Genomic DNA, 15,775 nt, shown 5'->3' on the forward strand with positions numbered 1-15,775 from the left:
GCTTACAGCTGAGGGGCGATGCCTGGGTGTGCATCCTGAGGGTGTTGGATTAAGGAGGAGCTGAATATAAAGTGGTTTAGGGAAATTTAACCAGTCAGAGGCACACTTCCATGGCATAGTACTTAATACATGACAGAGCTCTGAGAGCCAATTCTAACATGCTTCTGAGATGGTTCTGAGAAGCTGGGCAGAACAAATGGCCACATATGTAGAGATGTCAAAACTCTCCTGGTAGAATGTAGATGTAGGGATTAAAAAAAATTAGAGAAGTAAGCATGCTAATTGTTGGGGTTTGTCCTCTGTAGGCCAGAACTGAGGGTAGAAGGTGCTCTTATAGAACAGGAACCCTTAGTAGATGCAGGGATGACAGGATCCCAGAATATTAGAGATAATTGTGAGACCAACAGACAACCTAATTACCATAATGGATAGCAATGTCAAAGTGGCAGCCAGGGGGCCTGACCTGACCTTATGGGAATGACTGATAGAATGTGGTATTTCTAGGGACAAGATATATGGGCAGATAGAAAGGGTATTGCTTAATATACAATCTAAAGAGGTCAAGGAATGAGTAGCAGGCTGAGGTCAGACATCACTTCAATGGAAAATCATAATCCATTATCCAATTTTAAAACCTGATCCTGTTCTCAGATGGACAATACACAGACTGAAGGAGAAACTGGTATTCATGAGAAAGATCCCAGAATATCATAGCAAGTACACACAAATTTCTTCAGTCCTTCTCCTAAGCAATTTATGATTATTTCTTTGGAAAATCATAAGAAAGAGCAATATCCTGATCTTTTGAGGGATGTTGGATATATAAGGTGATGGGGTTACTTAGGGGTCCTAAGAAGCATCCTACTTCCTCCCCATTTCTTAAACTGTTCCTTCCCTTGTTCCCAATTAGAATACGGTGATATTGGATTCAGACAATAAATGGAGTCTTCACCCAGGTCTGTCTCAGTGGATCTACGGGTCTTGTTATCAACCTACTGGTCATTTCTCCAGTTCCTGAATGTATAATTGGAATGGAATACTTAGCTGTTGACAGAACCCTTATATTAGTCCTTAACTTGTAGAGTAAGAGCTATTTTATTAGAAAAGGTCAAGTGGAAGTCCCTATAACCACCTTCCCTTCTCACCAGCTCCCAATTAAGACAGTAAACAAAAACAATATCACATCCAGGGGAAACTAATATTCACCTGGGACACACAGCATTCTACTTTTATAGCCTTGCTGCAGGGCTATGTTCTTTTTCCTGTTTTCTGTCATAACATATTCTGAAGAGACCTGGACCATCTGCCATCACATTGTTCTACCATATTGAAATCTCGTGCTAGTCAGATTTGATGAACAAAAAATGCAAGTACTCTGGGTGCCCTGATGAGACATATTGCAGACGGTAGGTACACCTCACAAAATTTAAGAGTTTGCTACATGGATGACATGTTTTAGCTGACAATTATTATTTTTAAAAAACTGAAACAAATTTAGACTTAGGAGAGACACAGAAGGATTCCAGAGATTTTTTTGTGTACATTTTATCTCTGTTAACATCTTGTATAAGCATAGAACACACATCAAAACAAAATCATCTTGGTACAATGCTATTATCTAAAGTACAAGACCTTATTTGGGTGGTAAAGTGGACAGTAGTCTAGGGCATGTCAGGACATTTTCTACAAAAATATCAAGTTACTGCACCTTATACCTCTAACCACTAAGAATGAAGCATAATACTTGGGAGATGTCTTCAGGTTTAAGAGCATATTTTGAGCTTGGCAATACTCAGCTGTTGATACTCGAGTGGCTAGTTTTGAGTAGGTCTCAGATCAAGAAAGAGCTCAGTAGCACTGCCTCTTCAGCCATGTTGTTTGCCACATCTCGCTTGGCACATCTCACCAGCCCAGAGATATCTGCAGTAGAGGAAAGGCTAAGTGGAAGATCTGGCAAGTGCTAGGAAGGGCCATAAAACAGGAACAAAAACAAATAGAAGAGTCCAAGTGCAGCCCTCTAAAGTTCTGCAGCACGACTATGCCAAATTAAATAAAAAAAAAAAAAAGGAAGAAGAAAATAATAAAAAAAAGAAAACCAAAACAAAACCTTAAAGATCTTTTATTCCAGCCATCTTATTTCAAAGATAAAAATGAGGACTAACGTCCTAAGGATAATTGGTAGCGTTGGCTTTTGTAGTGGTGTTTCCTCTTCTTCTTTTTTTAATTTTCTAACACAATTTTAACATATATTAAATATTTAAATGTTTTGAACAAAATTAGGAAAGATATGAAGCTGATTTAGGAAACACAGGAACCCTAGATTCACAGGGTGTTTGGGGGAATATTAGCTACACTGAAGCTATGTACCCCCAAACTAGATGTTCATTACTATTACACTAGTGAATTCTGAGAGGGAAGGGACCTTGTACTTTTTAAAATATTCACTGTTCTCTGTGCCTTGTTGAATAAATTAATAAAACGTATAAACATACATGAATGACTGGCGAATGGCTGTGTGTAACCTATGTGGCCATGTTTATTTTTAAGATTTTAATTCAGGAAGCCTGTGCAGTGGAGGCACAAACGAGGTTTACCCAGTCCCTATCATTCAGGAGCTGAGTAGGTGTGGGGACACACATAACACAGTAGAAAGGGATAAAGACCTTTTAAGAGTGGTGTGCCCTAAGCCCAGGGTCCTCTGAGGAGGGAAAGTGGAGCTAGGGATGGGCAAACGTGCGTGTCAGCAAGAGTCATGCACCATCAAGAACATGGATTCTGAAACTGGTTTCATCTACTGATTTACCTTTTGACTTCAGGGAAAAAAATACAGTTTGTAATTTAATCTGCCAGATGTGTTTTCCATTCTGCAACTCCCGGGTTTGGAGGAGCCATTAGGTTCCCTTGGGCAGAGACCTCCGCTGAATTTCCAATTTGGTTTCTCGCCTCTGCACCCATGATTTTCTGCACCCTCTCCGCGCAGGTCAGAGCATGAAATATATATGAGGCCCCTTTAAAGGAACCCTCAGGGACACTCGCCCAGGGTGCTTCCCCGGCCGCGGGGCAGGGGCGGGGCGCCGGAGACCCGGGCTTCCCACGCAGCCGGGGACGCCGTTGCGTCAGGGCTCCCGCAGCCAATCAGGATGGATCCTGGCAGGACGCATTACTAGGGCGACGGCCGGGTACCTCCTCGCTTCGGGATGAATTAGCGGCGGGTTCTGCCCCTAGGTTTGACCCCTCAGGAATCTCCGGCCTGTCCACGTGCCCCCTGCGGCGTGGCACGGCATTCCCTGCCAGTCACAGGTGGGCGGCCAGAATTGCCAGGTGGGGGATAGGATGCGGGTAAAATGGCGGCGACCTGGGGATCTCCGAGTTGCGGGAGGAGGAGGCGCAACCACGGCTCCTCCCCGCGAGCTGCGGGCCTCCCCCGGGCTGCGGCCCAGGTGATGGTCACTCCGCCGGGAATTGGGGTTCCAGCTTGCGGGGAGGTTTCACCCTCTCAGGTTTGAGGAGACTCGGGCGAGCGATTCGCAGAAGGTGGCGGAGGCCTTAGCAGCCGAGGGGCCTCGCGAGTCAGGGCGGCGAGGGCGAGGTGGCCGAGGGGCAGGCAGGGTTGGGTGCCCCGTGGGTGCTCTGGACGGAGCTTGGGACCTTCCCGCCCAGACCTCGGGGGTTCTGGGAGCTGCACTGTCCTGACCACACCCCGAGCATGCCCCTGTTAAAATATCCTGAGCCAAAATGTCGCAAATGGCAGCCACGTGCCAGACTTGAGCGGGAGATGTCGAGGGCAGGGGCTGCAGCTGTTTTGCATAAAGAGGTGTGAGTCGTAGCTGCCAGCGTGGCAGTGCCGCGAAGGTAAAGGTAGGCTTTGCTAGAGGCTGATGCCAAAGCCTGATCTTTAGGAGGCTTCTTTGCATTTAACTGCCTGTTGAAGAGATAGAAAGATAAGGCTCTTACTTGTAGTTGTAGAGCCATCCGCTTTCTGCTGGGTCCCTGGGTCCCTGGGTCCCTGGGTTTGGGGTGTGTTTCCTTGCAGCATTGCATCTGCCTTTGAAGTTCATTACTGTATTCATATAGGCACTGAATTGCTTTATGTGGATAAGATTGGGGAGTGAATTTCAGTTTAAACTCAAAATACTTAAGTGTTGTTTAAAATATTGCTAAGATGAAACATTATAAACATTATAAATATTCCTCACTTATTTGGGCAAAGAAATGTGTCATGAAGTATAACTAGTTGGGTTTTAAAAACTGTTTGATCAAAGTCCTTTATGAAAAATTGTATATTTTCGAGTTAGTGAAAGAAAATTGCTTTTTTTCCCCCCAAGTTTTATGTTGTACTTTGATGTGACAGATAGACAGATAAAGCATAATTAAGTGATTTTTCGTGTTTGGTGACAGGCTTGATTTTTGTGGAGTTCTGTAATTGAGGAAGCACCTAGCACTTTGTGTGAGTCAGGCACTGTGAAAGTGAGGCTGCTTCTACCTTTCAACTTGAGCAAATTGTGGGAATCATCTATCCCTACAGGACTGAAAACGGTTGCTGCTGACCACCAGAAGGAAATAATGGGGAATCCCCAAAGACTCTTCCAAATGGATTTTGGAGATTTGGTCAGTTTGTTTTGGGGTTGAAATTATGTGTGATTATGTTCAAACTATGCCTTGAAGTATTTTAGGGCGATCTTGTAACTACTATGTTGGATGCCCTATCTCTGAAATGGCAATAGCATTTTTTTGCCTAGATAATTTCATTGTGCTGTTGTGAAGGAGGAAAAAGAGAGTGTATGTAAAAGGATTTTTTAAAAAGTTAAAAAGTACAGTGATTAGGGTTGATATTTATTATTATGCACTTACTGGCCATGCACTGTGTCGAGGGCCTTATTACATGCTCTCAGCTAGCAGCATTATGAAGTTATCATCTTTGTTTTACAGACAAGAAAAGTGAGACACATTGAAATTCAGTAATTTTGTACCAACGTGTATAACTACTATTGTCATTATGTTTAAGCTTATGTTTGTAAACTGTATGCCTGTTGTCTGTTTATATACAGATTTATGTGTTAAGGGGAAATATGTGAACAGATTTGTACTGTAATTGATTTCAAGGGAATCATTGTGATCTTTTAGTTGTTAAATAATAACTGATTCATACTGTTGGCATCTAGTAGTGATCTGTGATGACTATAGTTACTTACTTTGCTTAAGTGGTATATTCATCCTACTTTTGATGTTATTAATTTAAAAGGTAGTTTAAAACAAAGAGTTGTGACTATTTCTACTAGGAAACACATGTCAATAATTAATATTTGAATTTTGATGAAATTTTTGAAAGAGCTAGACATGATGGCTTGCACTCATTATCCTGGCTACTCTGGAGGGTGAGGCAGGAGGATTACAGGTTCTAGGCCTGTCTGGGTAACTTGACAACAAAGTCTGAAAATAAAATAAAAAGGACTGGGGTTGTAACTAAATGGTAGAGCATTTGCCTAGCATGCATGAGGCCCTAGGTTCAATTCCTAGTACTGGAAAAAGAAAATTCTTTGAAAGAAAAACTTGCTGAGTACTTTAAAAAATTGTTTTAGGAAGGTTCACTGCTAATTTTTCTAATCTTTATAGGAATAAAAATCACAAATTAAAGTGACTTAGGGCCATTCATTCTTTCTTTGAACCTTTCTATAGTAATCTTGCCAAGACTTTGGGATTTAAAGATTAATTCCTGATCTTATTTTGAAGAGTTCAAGGAAAAACTGAAGTCCAGAAATTTGAAGACTAGTGAATGAGATGAACAAATAAATGATTAACTAATACATTGTGCTGAGAACTCAAATATAGCTGTGGTGGGTACACATAAAAGGGAATGGTTGCTTCTGCTGGGATGGACCTGGCCAAGAGAGGAAGGGAACTGACTGGAGGATACAGAAGAAAGGGCTCTGGTAGTTGGTGGAAGCAATGCGAAGCCAGCATGAATGGGAGGTCCTATGAGGGTCATATGACAGTGTTGTAGGTATTGCTGGGAGAGAAGCTAGGTTGGAATTCTCAGCTAAGAGAAACTTTAAGAGACTTTATTCTGTGGGCAGTAAGGACTGAAGAAGGATTTTATTAGATGAGTAACATGATCAAAATTATATTCTTGAGAGGTGATTTATGACAGGGTGAAAGACAGAATGTAAGACAGAGACCAGTTAAGGCCAGTTTCATACTCCAGATGAGTTGATGAGGGAGTGAACCAGGTCATCAGCTGTGGCAGAGCAGAGTTCAAATTCCACGTGTTTTGAAAGCAGAATATAAAATGGATTAGGTGTGAAGAGGTCCAAGGTAGAGGAGGCGGAACACCTGCTGGGTCAGTAGAGGCAAGAGTAAATAAGTTTGTTTTGTAACTATATGGTTGGAAATTGGAAATTTGTTTTTCATTAATTTAAGGAAAAGGATACAGCAGGGCTTCTTCATGATTGGGTTCAAAGGGAAAGGAAGAATTATTTAAGGTATGTTTGGGGAAAAAAGCTGTGATAATGGGCTTTAGAATTTTAAAATTTACATTAGGTTCTTAATATTTGTACAGAAGTGATTTTAATATGGAAGTAATCACTGATGAATTCTCTAGTTTATAAAGTGGATCACCCAACATTTATAATGATAGTTATCCAGCACCAAACAACATAATATGAATGCACTGCAAATCGACAGCAAGATGAAAACACAAGCCTTTCAAAGATGCAGTATTTCATGAATTGCGAGTATGGTGGAGAACTTCTCAAACCATAAGCATAAATCAAGGAGTAAGTGAGTAGAGTAGATAGATATTTTTGAAAGGACTCAGAAAGCAGTGACTGTAAAAATGAATGATAAATTTGTCTTGACATTTCATTAAAACTGATAACTTCCCTCCATCTAAAAGTCACAGTTAAAAGAATGAAGAACAAAATACAGACTGGAAGAAGAAATTTGCAATTCATATATCTGACCAAGGCCTTATACTCAGAATATGTATGTTTATTTATTGGTAAAATTAGTAAGAAAAATAATTTAATTAGAAAATGAAACTTGAAGGGTACTTTCTATATGGCCAGCATGCATATAAAAAGATACTCAACATTATTAGTCAACAGGGAAATATAAATTAAACAATAATGAGATATTCATATGCCTTCCAGATTAGCTAAAATTAAAAGATGGTCAGTGCTAATGTTGGCATGGATGTAGATTGACTGGATCACATAGATAGTGTTGGTTGGAGTGTAAAATGGTACAGTCACTTTGAAAAACTGTAGCTGTGTCCACTCTTACCCATAATCTAGTCATTCTATTTCTAGGTATATCCAGGAGAAATGAATGCATGTGTTTAGAAAAAGTGCATGAAAGAATGTTCATATGTCTTTATTCAGAATAACCCCAAATTGGATACAATCTGAATGCTCATCAACAGAATGGATTAATAAATTGTGATATAAAAGGAATCATTAAAAAGCAATCAAAAGAGAATAAACTACAAAAACACACATCAACATGGTGAGATCTCATAGTCTTAAGGCAGACATAAGATTGCATAGTGCATGATTCCATTAAATGAAGTTCAGAAACAACAACTACTTCCTGATGATATAAGTCAGAATAATAGTTACTTCAGGGTGGTGGAGAATGACTGAGAAGGGGCAGGAGGAAATCTTCTAGGACGTTGGAAAATATTCTGTGTCTTGGGATAGGCATATGACTATGTAAAAATTTAAGTTGTACATTCTACTATTTGTGTACCTTACCATAAATACATTATACTTTTCTTTTTGAAGAATCTGAGACCCAAAGAGATTAAATGACATAAATTCAGACCTAAATGTTCTAGTTTCAGAGGCTGTGCTCTTAACTGATAAGCTTTCATGCTTGTTTTAAAGCAATATAAATTTAAAATATACTGTATTTAAGGATACTTTGAATAAGAGTGTGTCTTTTGAATTTTTGAATATTCTTGCTGGACATTAACTTTGTGGTTGATTTGCTGATTCTGTCAATGACGTGGTAGGATTTTTGTTGTTGTTTTAAGAAGAAAACTTAATTTTTTTTTTAGTTGTAGATGGACATGATACCTTTATTCTTCCTTCCTTCCTTCCTTCCTTCCTTCCTTCCTTCCTTCCTTCCTTCCTTCCTCCCTCCCTCCCTCCCTCCCTCCCTCCCTCCCTCCCTTCCTTCCTTCCTTCCTTCCTTCCCAGTGCCTCACATGTGCTAGGCAGGTGCTCTACCACTGAGCTAGAACCCCAGTCCCATGTGGTAATTTTAAATGAGACATCCTTTTTTGCTGTTTCCCCTTTCATGTGTTGTCATATGTGTTTTTACACTTCTTTTTAATACTCTTGCATTCTCCATTATGTCACTGTGGAATTCAGTAAAAATATATTACCAGGTTTATAAGAAGAAACATAATGATATTTTATGATATATTGCTCAGACTAGAGAGCATGAATTACTGGGATAATATACTTGTAACTACAATAATAGTTAATATAATATAACTACAGATTTAAGTTAAATTTAAACTTAAGTTGTATTTAATTTTTATTTTTAATATATATAATTTTATTTATTTGTTCTAATAAATGTTAATGTGTTTGTTATATATGACAACAGAATGTTCTTCGATTCATCATACACAAACAGAGCACAAGTTTTGACCTCTCTGGTTGTACCCAAAGTAGGGTCACATCATTCATGCAATCATACATGTACCTAGGGTAATGATGTCCGTCTCCTTTCACCACCTTACCTACCCCCATGTCCCTCCTTCCCCTTTGCCCTATCCAAACTTCCTTCACTCATACCATGCCCCCTACACCCCATTAAGGATTAGCATCCACTTATCAGAGAAAACATTCGGCCTCTGGGTTTTTGGTATTGGCTTACTCAGCATTATATTCTCCAACTCCATCCATTTACATGCAAATGCCACAATTTTATTGTCTTTTATTGCTGAGTAATATTCCATTGTGTGTATATTTACCACAGTTTCTTTATCCATTCATTTATTTATTGATAGGCATCTAGGTTGATTACACAGTTTGGCTAATGTGAATTATGCTGCTATGAACATTGATGTGGCTGCATCACTATAGTATGCTGTTTTTGAGTCCTTTGGGTATAGACCAAGGAGTGGGATAGCTGGATCAAATGGTGGTTCCATTCCAAGTTTTCTAAGGAATCTCCATACTGCTTTCCAGATTGGCTGCACCAATTTGGAGTTCCACCAGCAGTGTATGAGTGTGCTTTCCCCCCCCCCCCACATCCTTGCCAACACTTATTGTTGTTTGTATTCTTGATAACTGCTATTCTGACTGGAGTGAGATGAAATCTTAGAGTAGTTTTGATTTATGCTTCTTTAATTGCTAGGGATGTTGAACATGTTAATTGATTGTATATCTTCTTCTGAGAAGTGTCTGTTCAGCTCCTTGGCCCCTTTATTGATTGGGTTGTTTGTTTTTTTGGTGTTAAGTTTTTTGAGTTCTTTATATATCCATGAGATTAGTGCTGTATCTGATGTGTGTTGTGTGGCAAAAATTTGCTCCCCAAATGTAGGCTCTCTCTTCACCTCATTGATTGTTCCTTTTGCTGAGAAGAAGCTTTTTTTAGTTTGAATCAATCCCATTTATTGATTCTTGATTTTATTTCTTGTGTTATAGTATGAGTTTTGTTAAGGAAGTCAGACCCTAAGCCAACATGGTGAAGATTTGGGCCTACTTTTTCTTCTTTTAGGCGCAGGTCTCTGGTCTAATTCGTAGGTCCTTGATCCACTTTGAGTTGAGTTTTGTGCATGGTGAGAGGAGTTTAGCTTCATTTTGTATCATATGGATTTCCAGTTTTCCCAGCATCATTTGTTGAAGAGGCTATCTTTTCTCCAGTGTGTGTTTTTGGCACCTTTGTCTCATATGAGATAACTTTATGTGGGTTTGTCTCTATTCTGTATCATTGGTCTATGTGTCTATTTTGGTGCCAATACCATGCCATTTTTGTTACTATAGCTTTGTAGTATAGTTTAAGGTCTGGTATAGTGATGCCACCTGCCTCACTCTTCTTGCTAAGGATTGCTTGGCTATTCTGGGTCTCTTATTTTTTTCAAATAAATTTCATGATTGTTTTTTATATATCAATAAGGAATGATGTTGGGATTTTAATTGGAATTGCATTGAATCTGATAAGCACTTTGGGTGGTGTGGCCATTTTGACAATATTAATTCTGCCTATCTCAGAAGAGGGGAGATCTTTCCATCTTCTAAGGTCTTCTTCAGTTTTTTTTCTTTAGTATTCTGTAGTTTTCATTGTAGGGGTCTTTTACCTGTTTTGTTAAATTGATTCCGAAATATTTTATTTTTTTTCGAGTCTATTGTGAATGGGATAGTTTTCCGAATTTCTCTTTTAGAGGATTCATCACTTGATGTATAGAAATGCATTTGATTTATGGATATTGATCTTATATCCTGCTACATTGTTGAATTCATTTTTTAATTCTAGAAGTTTTCTCGTGGAATTTTTTTGGATTCTCTAAGTATAGAATCATGTCTTCAGCAAATAGTGGTAGTTTAGATTCTTTTCCTATTCATATCCCTTTAATTTCTTTCATCTAATTGCTTTGGCTGGACTTTCAAGGACTATGCTGAATAGAAGTGGTGAAAGAAGGCATCCCTGGCTTGTTCCAGTGTTTAGAGGGAATGTTTTCCAGAAAAACTGGAAACAGTTTTTCTCCATTTAGAATGATGTTGGCCTTGGGTTTAGCATAGATATCTTTTATAATGTTGAGGTATGTTCCTACTATCCCTTGTTTTTCTGGTGTTTTGAACATAAAAGCGTGCATTTTGTCAAATGCTTTCTGTGCATATATTGATATAATTATATGATTCTTATCTTTAGGTCTTTTGATGTGATGAATTACATTTATTGATTTCTATATGTTGAACCATCCTTGCATCCCTGGGATGAACACCACTTGATCATGTTTCACTAATTTTTAAATATGTTTTTGTATGCAACTTGCTAGAATTTTATTGAGAATTTTTCCATCTATGTTCATCAGGGATATTGGTCTGAAATTTCTTTCCTTGATTTATATCTGTCTGGTTTTAATATCAGGATGATACTATGCTCATAGAATAAGTTTGGAAAGGTTTCCTCCTTTTCTATTTCATGGAATAATTTGAGGAGTATTGGTATTAATTATTCTTTGCAGGTCTTGTATATCTGGGCTGAGAATTCGTCTGGTCCTGAGCTTTTCTTAGTTGGTAGGCTTTTGATGGCGTCTTCTATTTCCTTGTTGAAATTGATCTGTTTCAATTGCATATGTCCTCTTGGTTCAGTTTGGGTAGACCAGTTGCCTCTAGAAATTTATTGGTGTCTTCAATGTTATTTTACTGGAGTATAAATTTTCAAGATAGTTTCTAATTGTCTTTTGTATTTCAGTAGTGTCTGTTGTGATATTTCCTTTTTCATCATGAATTTTAGTAATTTGAGTTTTCTTTCTCCCTCTTTTTATTAGGGTGGCTGAGGGTTTGTCAGTTTTATTTATTTTTTTCAAAGAACTAGCTTTTTGTTTTGTCAATGTTTTGAATTCTTTTGATTCAATTTTATTGATTTCAGCCCTGATTTTAATTATTTCCTGTCTTCTACCAGGTGTTGGTTTGTTCTTACTTTCCTTGGGCTTTTCGATAAAATGTTAAGTCATTTATTTGCTGACTTTTCTTCTTTTAATGAATGAGTTTAATGCAATAAACTTTCCTCTTAGCACTGCCTTCATAGTATCCCAGAGATTTTGATACATAATATCAGAGTTTTCACTTACCTCTAAGAATTTTTTTATCTCCTCCCTGATGAGTAGCATATTATTTAGTTTCCAGGTGTTGGAGTAGCTTTTATTTTTTGTTTTATCATTCATATCTAATTTCATTTCATTATGGTCAGATAGAATGCAGGGTAATATCTCTGTTTTTTTATATTTGCTAAGACTTGCTTTGTGACATAACGTGGTCTTTTTTGGAGAAGGATCCATGTGCTGCTGAGAAAAAATGTATTTGCTTGTTGATGGGTGGAATATTCTATGTACATCTGTTAAGTCTAAATAATTGTTTTATTGAATTCTGTAGTTTCTTTGTTTAGTTTTTGTTTGGAAGATCTATTCAGTGGTGAGAGAGGTATGCTGAAGTCACCCAGTATTATTGTGTTGTGGTCTATTTGATTCTTGCAGCTGAGAAGGGTTGGTTTGATATACATAGATGCTTCATTGTTTGGGGCATAGATATTTATATCTTGTTGAGGTATGATTCCCTTGAGTAGTGTGAAATGTCCTTTATCCCTTTTCACTAACTTTGGTTTGAAGTCTACTTTATCTGATATGAGGATGGAAACCCCTGCTGGTTTATGCGATCCATGTGAGTGATAAGTTTTTTCCCCATCCTTTCACCTTCAGTCTGTGGATGTTTTTCCTGTGAGATGAGTCTCTTGAAGGATGCGTATTGTTGGGTCTTTTTTTAAAAAAATTCAATCTGGCAGTCTATGTTTTTTAATTGATGAGTTTAGGCCATTATTGAAATATGTTTTGCATTCCCAGTCATTCTGGTTTATTTTTGGTTTTTAACTTGACTTGATTGGCTTTTCCTTTAGTGTAGTTCCCTCCCTTTGCAGAATTTCATTATTCTTTTTCATTTCCTCCTTATGGAATATTTGCTAAGAGTGTTCTGTTAGTGCAGGCTTTCTTGCTGTAAATTCTTTAACTTTTGTTTTATCATGGAAGGTTTTTTATTTCATCATTAACTCTGAAGTTTAATTTTGCTGGATATTAGATTCTTGATTGGCATCCATTTTCTTTTAGTGCTTGGTATATGTTGTTCCAGGATCTCCTTTCCTTAAGGGACTGGGCTGAAAAATCTGCTGAGATCTGAATTGGTCTCCCCTATACATAATCTGATTCTTCTCTCTTGTGGCCTTTAAAATTTTATCCTTATTCTGTATGCTAGTCATTTTCATTATAATGTGCCTTGGTGTAGATCTGTTGTAGTTTTGTACATTTGTAAGCTTCTTGTATTTGATTTACATTTGTAAGCTTCTTGTATTTGATTTTCCAATTCATTCTTTATGTTTGGGAATTTTTCTGATATTATTTCATTGAAGAGATTGTGCATTCCTTTGGTTTAAAACTCTGTTCCTTCCTCTATCCCAATAAATCTTAGATTTGGTCTTTTTTTTTTTTAAATATTTATTTATTTATTTTTTTTTTAGTTCTCGGCGGACACAACATCTTTGTTGGTATGTGGTGCTGAGGATCGAACCTGGGCCGCACGCATGCCAGACCAGCGCGCTAACGCTTGATCCACATCCCCAGCCCAGATTTGGTCTTTTGATGTTATCTCATAATTCTTGGATGTTCTATTCATGGTTTCTTACCATTTTCACTGTGTGGTCAACTTTATTTTTAAGATTGTTTATTTTGTCTTCGTTGTCTGAGGTTCTGTCTTCCAAGTGATTTAGTCTGTTGGTGATGCTTTCTATTTTTTTTTTTAATTTGGTTTATTGTTTCCTTCATTTCAAGGATTTCTATTTGGATTATTTTTCAAAATCTCTATCCCTTTCTTGAATTAATCTTTGCTGCCTATATTTGCTGTCTTATGTCTTTGTTGGAGTGGTCAGTTTTTGCCTGTATTTGCTCTCTTAGCTCATTCTTTGATTCCCAGATCATTTTAATTATGTACATTCTGAACACCTTCTCTGTTGTTTCATCTACTGAGCTGTCAATGGATTCTATTATTAAAGTATCTTGGTTTGTTTGGGGCATTTTCCTCTGTTGTATTTTCATGTTGTCTATGTGTCTTCCTGTCTTGCAGTATTGTAGTTTTTACCCTATAATCTTGTAGTGACCCTGCAGGTTACAAATACCTCACCTTTAAGGGGGACATCAATGTTTATAGCACCCAGTGCAACTAATACGCAGCCATAAATCAATTAGCTTCTATTTAGATACTGACAATTTTGCCATTACAAGACAAGTACGATTATCTTCTACCATATAGCCAGTAGGTTTGCATAAGGGTTTACAGTTTCTAGTGGTGGTTGGGAAGAGAAGGGGTGGGGTAGGATGTGATGTTGATGAGGTAGGATGTAAGAATATAGAGGTATTAGATTATAGGATAAGTGAAAGGGGAATCAAAAGAAGTTGGTTGTTTAGCAGGAGAAGATAAAAGAAAAAAAAAGAGGCAACCTCATGCAAGATTCCCTGTCCCCTCCACAATAGGATTGTGACTGTCAGCACATCTAGTAGGGATACTCTGGTGCAAATGGGCCCACAGGGACCTTGGTGATGGTCTTCCAGGTCCTGGTTGTTGCCCCTAGATGGAAGCGGCCACAGCCCTAGTTGGTGGTGGCAGTGGCATCAAGACTGTAGGTAGCTTGTTGTTGGACTTCCAGGTCTCAGTTAGTGTCCCAAGATGGAATCTGCCCCAACTAAAGGTGGTGGAGGTGGCAGTGGAGGTAACTCAAGATAGCAGTGGAGGTATCCCAAGATGGAGGTAACTGCTTTCAGAGATGTGTCTGGAAGGATGGGCTGTATGATGCGTTGGGTGGCCTGTTCAGTGATGGCATACTGTGGTGTGTGGTGCTCCAGTGGGCAGCTGCCTCTGGCCCTGTCCATTGTCCCATGGTGGAGATTACACGTGATAAGGGCTGTGGCTATGGCTGCAGTGTCCAAAGATGGAGGTGGTTTGGGTGTAGCCACAGGTTGGTGGATAGGGACCCACAGTGTGGCATTCCTGTCCTCCCAGGCGTGGTGTTCTTCTTTGTGCAGGCGCTGTGGTTCCTAGCTCCCAAGGAGGTGGGGCGCAGCGGTTCCTGTCTAGCCTCTGGTCAGAGGTGGTGGGCTTAAATTGTATTTTAAATGTGGTTGTTCGGGGGCTGGGGATGTGGCTCAAGCGGTAGCGCGCTCACCTGGCTATGCGTGTGGCCCGGGTTCGATTCTCAGCACCACATACAAACAAAGATGTTGTGTCCACCAAAAACTTAAATAAATAAATATTTTTTTAAAAATGTGGTTGTTCATTAAAACTGATTGATTAAAGTAAAGGAAGAATTATGTTTGCTTTGTTTTGTAAGAATAAGTGTGAAGAAAAGGAGAATTGAAATAATCTATAGTAGTCCAGTCAGTGCCAGAATGACCTCATTTTGTTGAATTTATGGTAGGCATGAAACCAGTTCAATTGAGCTTCTCTTTCCTTCAGAGAAGAAATATATTAGAAGTCAGAGTTAATCAAGATTGACTCTTATTTTTTGCTACTGTGATAAATAGTTCTTGTCTGTTGAGTGGCTGATCTTCAGAGAACTGAGTTTACATTAGGTATGAGTATTCCCAAAGATATATATATATATATATATATATATATATATATATATATATATATATATATATATATATAAAATAATCTAGAATTTTTTAGCTGTTAAAAAATTTGAGCTATTGTATTCTTATTTTGAATTAATGACTCCAAAATTGTGTCTGATTTTCCCAGTTGTACTGTAGACTCCTCAGGGGCCTTTTCCATACATACTTATTTACTTTTCCCAGCATTTCTAGGAGATGGGTAGATATTTATATTAGTTTCCTATGGCTGCAATAATAAATTACCACAAAACTAGTGGCTTAAAACAACAGAAATTTATTTAGTCAGAGTTCTGGAGATAAGAAATTTTGAAATCAGTATCAATCAACTGAGATTGAAGTATAGGAGGGCCTTGCCTCCTCCAGAGGCTCTAGAGGAGAGTCACT

General features: G+C 38.3%; 1 protein-coding gene across 7 annotated transcripts in view; it reads left to right on the plus strand.

The window, feature by feature from the left end:
• Nucleotides 1–3,153: 3,153 nt before the first annotated feature.
• Nucleotides 3,154–15,775, plus strand: part of Lclat1 (lysocardiolipin acyltransferase 1) — a 195,961-nt gene continuing 183,339 nt past the window's right edge. For 6 of the 7 annotated variants that reach the window (XR_013342297.1, XM_026408752.2, XM_026408834.2 and 3 more), the window contains exon 1: nucleotides 3,154–3,300. The gene's annotated coding sequence lies outside the window, so the exon portion shown is untranslated. Of the gene's footprint in view, nucleotides 3,301–3,774; nucleotides 3,859–15,775 lie in introns of those variants that run through there. The other variant, XM_077791936.1, reaches the window with a different exon arrangement.

The sequence above is a fragment of the Urocitellus parryii genome, chromosome 12 (assembly GCF_045843805.1).
Source record: "Urocitellus parryii isolate mUroPar1 chromosome 12, mUroPar1.hap1, whole genome shotgun sequence".
NCBI classification, from domain to species: domain Eukaryota; kingdom Metazoa; phylum Chordata; class Mammalia; order Rodentia; family Sciuridae; genus Urocitellus; species Urocitellus parryii.